The sequence below is a fragment of the Delphinus delphis genome, chromosome 5 (assembly GCF_949987515.2).
Source record: "Delphinus delphis chromosome 5, mDelDel1.2, whole genome shotgun sequence".
NCBI classification, from domain to species: Eukaryota; Metazoa; Chordata; class Mammalia; order Artiodactyla; family Delphinidae; genus Delphinus; species Delphinus delphis.
Genome location: NC_082687.1, coordinates 60,310,845 through 60,319,791, shown reverse-complemented (window position 1 = coordinate 60,319,791; position 8,947 = coordinate 60,310,845).

Genomic DNA, 8,947 nt, shown 5'->3' with positions numbered 1-8,947 from the left:
TCTTGCCCAGAGAAGTTTCTTTAGCATTTGTCGTAAAGTTGGTTCGGTGGCGCTGAACTCTCTCAGCTTTTGCTTGTCTGTAAAGGTTTTAATTTCTCCATCGAATCTGAATGAGATCCTTGCTGGGTAGAGTAATCATGGTTGTAGGTTTTTCTCCTTAATCACTTTAAATATGTCCCTCCACTCCCTTCTGGCTTGCAGAGTTTCTGCTGAAAGTTCAGCTGTTAATCTTATGGGTATTCCCTTGTGTGTTATTTGTTGTTTTTCCCTTGCTGCTTTTAATATGTTTTCTTTGTATTTAATTTCTGATAGTTTGATTAATATGTGTCTTGGTGTGTTTCTCTTTGGATTTATCCTGTATGGGACTCTGTGTGCTTCCTTGACTTGATTAACTATTTCCTTTCCCATATTAGGGAAATTTTCAACGATAATCTCTTCAAATATTTTCTCAGTGCCTTTCTTTTTCTCTTCTTCTTCTGGGACCCCTATAATTCGAATGTTGGTGCATTGAATGTTGTCCCACAGGTCTCTGAGACTGTCCTCAGTTCTTTTCATTCTTTTTTCTTTATTCTGCTGTGCAGTAGTTATTTACATTATTTTATCTTCCAGGTCACTTATCTTTATCTCTGCCTCTGTTATTCTGCTATTGATCCCTAGATACTCCCTAGAGTATTTTTAATTTCATTTATGTATTGTTCATCTTTGCTTGTTTCCTCTTTAGTTCTTCTAGGTCCTTGTTAAATGTTTCTTGTATTTTCTGCATTCTATTTCCAAGATTTTGATCATCTTTACTATCATTATTCTGAATTCTTTTTCAGATAGACTGCCTATTTCCTCTTCATTTGTTAGGTCTGGTGGGTTTTTACCTTGCTCCTTCATCTGCTGTGTGATTTTCTGTCTTCTTATTTTGCTTATCTTACTGGGTTTAGTGTCTCCTTTTTGCAGGCTGCAGATTCGTAGTTCCCGTTGTTTTTGGTGTCTGTCCCCAGTGGCTAAAGTTGTTTCATTTGATTGTGTAGGCTTCCTGGTGGAGGGGACTAGTGCCTGTGTTCTGGTGGATCAGACTGGATCTTGTCTTTCTGGTGGGCAGGTCCATGTCTGGTGGTGTGTTTTGGAGTATCTGTGGACTTATTATGATTTTAGGCAGCCTCTCTGGTAATATGTGGGGTTGTGTTTCTGTCTTGCTAGTTCTTTGGCACAGAGTGTCCGGCACTGTAGCTTGCTAGTTGTTGAGCGAAGCTGGGTCTTGGTGTTGAGACGGAGTTCTCTGGGAGATTTTTGCCGTTTGATATTACGTGGAGCTGGGAGGTCTCTTGTCGATCAGTGTCCTGTTGTTGGCTCTCCCACCTCAGAGGCACAGCACTGACTCCTGGCTGGAGCAGCAAGAGCCTTTCATCCACATGGCTCTGAATAAAAGGGAGATAAAGTAGAAGGAAGAAAAAAAGAACGAGGATAAAATAAAATAAAATAAAGTTATTAAAATAATTATTACAAAAAAAATTTTTTTTAAGTAAAAAGAAAAAAATGGATGGAGAGAACCCTAGAATAAATGGTGAAAGCAAAGCTTTACAGACAAAATCTCGCATAGAAGCATACACATACACACTGACAAAAAGAGGAAAAGGGGAAAAAATAATATAGCTTGCTCTCAAAGTCCACCTCCTCAATTTGGGATGATTCGTTATCTATTCAGGTATTCCACAGATGCAGAGTACATCAAGTTGATTGTGGAGCTTTAATCTGCTGCTCCTGATGCTGCTGGGAGAAAATTACCTTTCTCTTCTTTGTTCGCACAGCTCCTGGGGTTCAGCATTATATTTGGCCCGGCCTCTGCATGTAGGTTGCCTGAGGGTGTCTGTTCTTCACTCAGACAGGACGGGGTTAAAGGAGCAACTGATTCGGGGGCTCTGGCTCACTCAGGCCGGGAGGAGGGAGGGGCACGGGGTGCAGGGTTGGCCTGCGGCAGCAGAGGCCAGCCTGATGTTGCACCAGCCTGAGGCGCGCCGTGTGTTCTCCCGGGGAAGTTGTCCCTGGATCACTGGACACTGGCAGTGGCGGGCTCCACAGGCTCCCAGGAGGGGAGGTATGGATAGTGACCTGTGCTCACACACAGGCTTCTTGGTGGCAGCAGCAGCAGCCTTAGCGTCTCATGCCCGTCTCTGGAGTCTGTGCTTTTTTCCACTGCTCACGCTCATCTCTGGAGCTCCTTTAAGCAGAGCTCTTAATCCCCTCTCCTCGCTCACCAGGAAACAATGAGGGAAGAAAAAGTCTCGTGTCTTCGGCAGGTCCAGACTTTCCCAGACACCATCCTGGCTAGTCGTGGTGCATTAACCCCTTCAGGCTGTGTTCACACCTCCAGTCCTCTCCCTGGGATCCGACTGAAGCCTGAGCCTCAGCTCCCAGCCCCCACCTGCCCCGGGTGAGCAGACAAGTCTCTCGGGCTGGTGAGTGCTGGGCTGCACCGATCCTCTCTGCGGGAATCTCTCCGCTTTGCCCTCCACACCCCTGTTGCTGTGGTCTCCTCCGCGGCTCTGAAGCTTCCCCCCTCCGCCACCCACAGTCTCCTCCCATGAAGGGGCTTCCTAGTGTGTGGAAACCTTTCCTCCTTCACAGCTCCCTCCCACTGGTGCAGGTCCCGTTCCTATTATTTTGACTCTGTTTTTTTCTTTTTTCTTTTGCTCTACCCAGGTACATGGGGAGCTTCTTGCCTTTTGGGAAGTCCGAGGTCTTCTGCCAGCATTCAGTGGGTGTTCTATAGGAGCAGTTCCATGTGTACATGTATTTCTGATGTATCTGTGGGGAGGAAGGTGACCTCCACGTCTTACTCTTCTGCCATCTTCCTCAACTCCCAACTGCTATGTTTTTGATAACAGTAAATGCTAAACTATCTTCCATAAAAGGCTAACATAAATATTACACAAGTTCTCCTAAGAAATTATGGATTTTTATAACTTCCAATTTTTGTTGTAGTATATTTTACGCAGAAATTTAATTTTAAGGTTGGAGAGATGAAGTCCAAAATACTATATAGGGAGGTTTTTTTTTTTTTCAGTTGTGTTGCAGTGATCTCTTACTTTATTTTTATTTATTTATGGCTGTGTTGGGTCTTCGTTTCTGTGCGTGAGCTTTCTCTAGTTGCAGCGAACGGGGGCCACCCTTCATCATGGTGTGCGGGCCTCTCACTATCGTGGCCTCTCGTTGCGGAGCACAGTCCACAGACACACAGGCTCAGTATTTGTGGCTCACAGGTCTAGTTACTCCACAGCATGTGTCCAGGGCTTGAACCTGTGTCCCCTGCATTGGCAGGCAGATTCTCAACCACTGCGCCACTAGGGAAGCCCAGAGGTTTTTTTTTAATTAATTTATTTTATTTTTGGCTGCACTGGGTCTTCATTGCTGCATGCGGGCTTTCACTAGTTGTGGCAAGCAGGGGCTACTCTTCGTTGCGGTGCATGGGCTTCTCATTGCGGTGGCTTCTCTTGTTGCGGAGCACAGGCTCTATGCATGCGGGCTTCAGTAGTTGTGGCATGCGGGCTCAGTAGTTGTGGCACACAGGCTTAGTTGCTCTGCTGCATGTGTGATCTTCCCAGACCAGGACTCGAACCTGCATCTCCTGCATTGGCAGGCGGATTCTTAACCACTGTGCCATCAGGGAAGTCCTGTATATATTTTTTATAGAGAACTAATCTTCACAAATCTGTGTTTGATGAAGCCTCCACAATAGGTTTATCCCTAATAAAATGTAGATTAATCATGTAGATTAAAATGAGAATTAGATAATTTCCATAAAACTGCTTTCAAGTTTAAGTATCAATTTTACTTCTGTGTAGGCCATAGTAAATTGAATAATTAATTCTGAAAAATGGTTGCTTAAAATATACTTTAATAGGTGTACATGAATTCTAGTTTTTATCTATGCATTCACTTCTTCAATTATTTAACAATTATGTACAGAGAATTTACTATGTGCCAAGAACTGTGTTAGCTACTAAGGTTACAATGACACACAAGGTATATTGTTCATTTTTTGATAATATTATTTCAATTTGAATATTATAATTCAAATTGGCTTACAAGCAAAAATACTACAATAATAATAATAAAAAAAAAGACAGTAGATAATATTGAGTACATTCTACTCAGGCATTGTCCTGTGCTAAGGGTTTCATATTTTATCCCATTTTATCTTCTTGACACTATGAGAATGGTTAACATTTTTATTCCCATTTTAGAGTTAATAGATATGAAATTTAATGAGATCAAGTTATTTGCCCAATGTTACACAGCTGCTATAGGGAAGAGCTAGGATTCAAATAAGTTTCTCATTGACTACACAAGCAGAACTTTTAACTATATGATTTATGGAACCATTGAGGTCCCATATGAAGATTATATAAAAAGTCAATTTTTAAAAGAGTTCTATGATTTATAAGTCATGAAAAGTATTTTCAATTAAATAAGAACAGATATAATTTCACACATTTTAAAACTAACAATATTTCTTAAAAATGTGACCTTATGTTTGAAAAGTTTCAGTCATCCTAGAACATACATAATATATCAGTGACTTTGAGTAACTATTCTAGAAAGCAATATGTTAACATTTGTCAAGGGTCGTGAAGAGTTTTTACATTTATGACACATATAGGGTCACTACTAGAAACCACTCTAAGAAAATAATTCAAAGGAATAGTCAAAAAGCATATGTGTAAAGATGTTTTAGCATTATTTTCAAAATTTTTAAAATGGCCTAAATATCCAATAGTATGTGAATTGTTATAATTTTGGTTAATCTCTCCAGAAAATGGTATCACTTGAAATAATTGAAAATGATAATTATAAAAATAAATATATTTAACATAATATCATGCAATAAATATAACTAAACATAATGAAAAATTAACTTGTAGAATTCCAGCTATTTATAATTGATGAATATTTATAGACAATGACTGGAAATGAGTATAAAAATAAAAACATTTCAATTGTGGACTAGAAAGAAAATGAGTCAATATTTCTCTCATTTTTGTTTCAAATAAGTAAGCATTGTCTTAAAATTATTTTTAAAAGCTTACATTTTCAAAGAATGTTTTTCATCTAAAGGGCAGAAAAATGTCTTAATATACGTACTTTAAAATATGATATATAATTCATATTTTTCAATACAATAATTTCTGAAGACTTTTTTAAGTGTTCCCATAATTATATGCACAATTATGTTTATTATATAATGGTATGTAATTGAATTCCTAAAGGCAAAAATACCTTGTCTTTGTAAAAGCTACAGGTCAACTAGGATGTAATATTTTTCTTTTTCTTTGTTGGATACTTGAAAAACTCAAATAACTTGGTAATTTTTCCTTCCCGTTTACGACAAAATAAATTCCGACTTTAGGCAAAAATATCAACTTATGCAAGAATTGATTTATTTTTTATTCATAGTATAATGGCTCCATACTTTTATGGGAAGATGAACTGAGAAAAAATGAAGAGAAAATTCAAGGTGATTTCCCCTCCCATAGAAGGGTATATTTGAAGTGCTTCCAAGCAACAAATTTAGAAGTTTTGGCAACACCAAAGAGGAGAAAGAACTAGTGAAAAAAAAATTTTTTTTTGAGTGTTGCTTTTGATTTGTTTTCCAATTAAAAACTTGTTTCTACAGTTTAGCAGATTGATTTTTATGGCTAGAATCAGTAAAAGTATAAGTTGCTATCTGAACATGTTAGATTATCTTGATATATATATATATATATATATATGTTGGATTATCTAGTAATCAAAATTTCTATTAATTTCAATTTTAATTTCTTTGAAAGGCAAAACCTAAAAGAAGTCAAAAACTCCTTGAAAATAGCAGGAATGTGAAAGAAAATTAAAGCAGTACTTTCTTATTCTAGAGTAATCTCTAATTTCCCAAGTTGTGAAGAAAGTTATGTTCTCTTTTACTCACCCTTTGAGTGTCACCTAATAAGCTGGTGCCTTTTTTTATATCTTGACCTATTTTTTTTTTAACTTGTGATATTTCTTGTTCCAGTTTCCATTCATGTGTAATATACCACTCCCAACTTAGTGGCATGCAATAACAATTGTTTATCAGGTTCACAGTTTCTGTGCGTTGCGAATTCAGAAATGGTACAGCCAGAGCTACTTGACGGCGATCTACAAAGTCTGATGCCCTAGCTAGAAAAACTCAAACACTGACAATGATGTCTGGCAATCAAAATCATATGAAGGATCATTCGTTCACTTCTCCAACAGGCAGGACTAGAAGTCTGTGGACCTGAGTATCTACACATGGCCTCTCCATGTGGCTGGGCTTTCAGAGTGTTGTGGCCTTAGGGTAACTGGACTTCACATATGGTAGTTCAAGCCTCCAAGCATGAGCATTCAGGAAGCAAGGCCAAGGTGATACAGTGAGGGAACATAGACCACAATTCTTGATGGGAGAAGTTCCACAGTCACATTTTAGAAGAGCACGTGGAATAGGAGATACTGTTGTGACTAATTTTGGGACGATACAGTCTGGCATTCAGCTTCTAAATCTACTTAGAAGTTTAGAGTTCACTTCCTGTGTTTTGCTAACATCTGTGCATTTGGCAACCACATCACCTTAGCACTGTACTAGAAGTTGAGATTTAAAGATGAACAATATACACCCTCATTCCTATGGATGAGTAATGAGCAATTACAGCAATTGCTGGTTGAAAGATATATACAAATCAAGATAGTTGAATATATTGGGACTTCCCTGGTGATGCAGTGGTTAAGACGCCACGCTTCCAATTCAGGGGGCCCGGGATCGATCCGTGGTCAGGGAACTAGATCCCACATGCATGCCACAATTAAGAGTTCACATGCCACAAGTAAGGAGCCCTTGAGCTGCAACTAAGGAGCCTGCCTGCTGCAACCAAGACCCAGTGCAACCAAAAACAAACAAAAAAAAGATAGGTGAATATATAGAAAGGGGTTAGGTATAGGGAAGAAGATAAGTCTTAAATGACTGATGGAAATTTGCTAAGAAGTAAGAAGAAAGTATTAGAGAACATTTCACCCAGAAGAAGTACATGTTAAAAGTTATGAAAACCTGAGAATATGATCCAGCTGATAGATGATAGCTAGTTCAGAATGGCAGGAGATTAGAATATGAGAACATGATTGTAGGAATTGAGGCTGGAAGGGTAAATATGAGCCACATTATAAAGCATTCTGGATGTTACAATAACGAGACTTGCCCTGAAGCTCCTTGGAATCATGAGATGGTTTTTAATCAGAGGAATAAAGAATCAGATTTGTAAGATCAACTGAGTTACACAATAGAGAATGCATTGAAGGTAGGCAAGAACAGAAACAGGAAGATGAATTAGTAGACTAGAAGTTATGAGAACTTCAGTGATAATAGCATTGAGAATTACCTAAATTACCAAAAGCGGACTGTTTTGTTTGGGAAGTAGAATTGCTAGGACTGAGTGATTTATTAGACTTGGGAGCTAAGGGAGAGTGTCTTTAGCCTTTTGTGTCTGCTCTAGCAAAATACCACAGGCTAGGTAGCTTTTAAACAACAGAAATTTATTTCTCAGCATTCTGGAGTCCAACATAAGAGTGCTGGCACAGTTGGGTGAGGGCTCTCCTCTGAGTCACAGACTTTTCATTGTATCCTCACATGGTGGAAGTGGCTAGGAATCTCTCTGGAGCCTCTTTTATAAATAAATCTTATTCATGCGGGTGGTACCCTCATGACTAAAGCACCTCTAAAAAATTCCATCTACTAATACCATCCCCTTTTGGGGGGGTAGGATATTCATATGAATTATGAAGGGACACAAACATTCAAACCATAGCAGAGAGGCTCATGACTACCATTCTGGGGTTTTTGACTTTGAATACTAGGTCAATGTTGGTCCTTTCATGTGAAATGATGAATATAGTGGGTGAAGAAATTGGGATCTGGGGACAGGTTTAGTCAGTTGTGAATGTGGTACAAGTGGCCTAAATGAAAATGTAGAGTGAGGAGTTAGACTTATTATAGGGATTAGTTTCTATCAGTTTATACATGATAGATTAAAAAATGGATGCAATGAAGTCTCCTGAGGAGAGTCAGTGGTGTGAGGATAGCACAGGACTAAAAAATCAGAACATGAAGAAATGACAACAGTTGAGATTATGATTCAGTCAAGAATTCTGAAAAAGGGCAGATAGAAAGTAAGAGGAAAACAGATGAGTGTCAAGTGATAGTAACAGTAATAATAATAATAATTATAATAGAGAAAGGATTTTGGAGATCAATCAAAAGTAAGTTCTTGTAAGAAAAAGACAAAAAGTTTCATTAATTGTGTTTAACAGCAAGAATTAAGCATAGTAAGAGCAGTTTCAGTGGATGAATTAACAATGATTTGAGATGTAGGTAGAAAGTGAAAATATGGAACAAAGAATAGAGGTAATGTTTTCAATATGGGCTATAAGGTAGAAAGACAGAACAGTATTCTGGTTAGGAGATGGGAAAATCTGAAGTAGTGTAAATGTAAATTCAAAAGAACAAATAGAAAGTAGTTAAAAAGACTAGAGAGAGGTTACATAATTAACTAGTATTTTCTTTTCTCATTCTCCTTTGCAGATTTGTGAGTTTCCTGAGCATTGGGTCCAGACTGAAGTAAGGTATCCTAGAACCATTGGTTGATTATGGGAATAATCTGGATTTTATCAATGAATTTGTAGTGCATCACTTAAATAGCATTCCAAGAGGCATTATCCAGAATCAAAATTAAAAAAATAAGCCAGGGAAACAGCCCCTGTGCTAATTATTAAGACATCAGAGATTATGAGATTATGAGGTAAAAAGATGAAATCCAGGTGTGAACCAATAGAATAGATGTTAGAGAAAAGTCTGGCAGAAATAGGAAGAAAAATGTGTGAGGAAGAATCCAGAGTGATTTCCTAAGCTAACTGGATA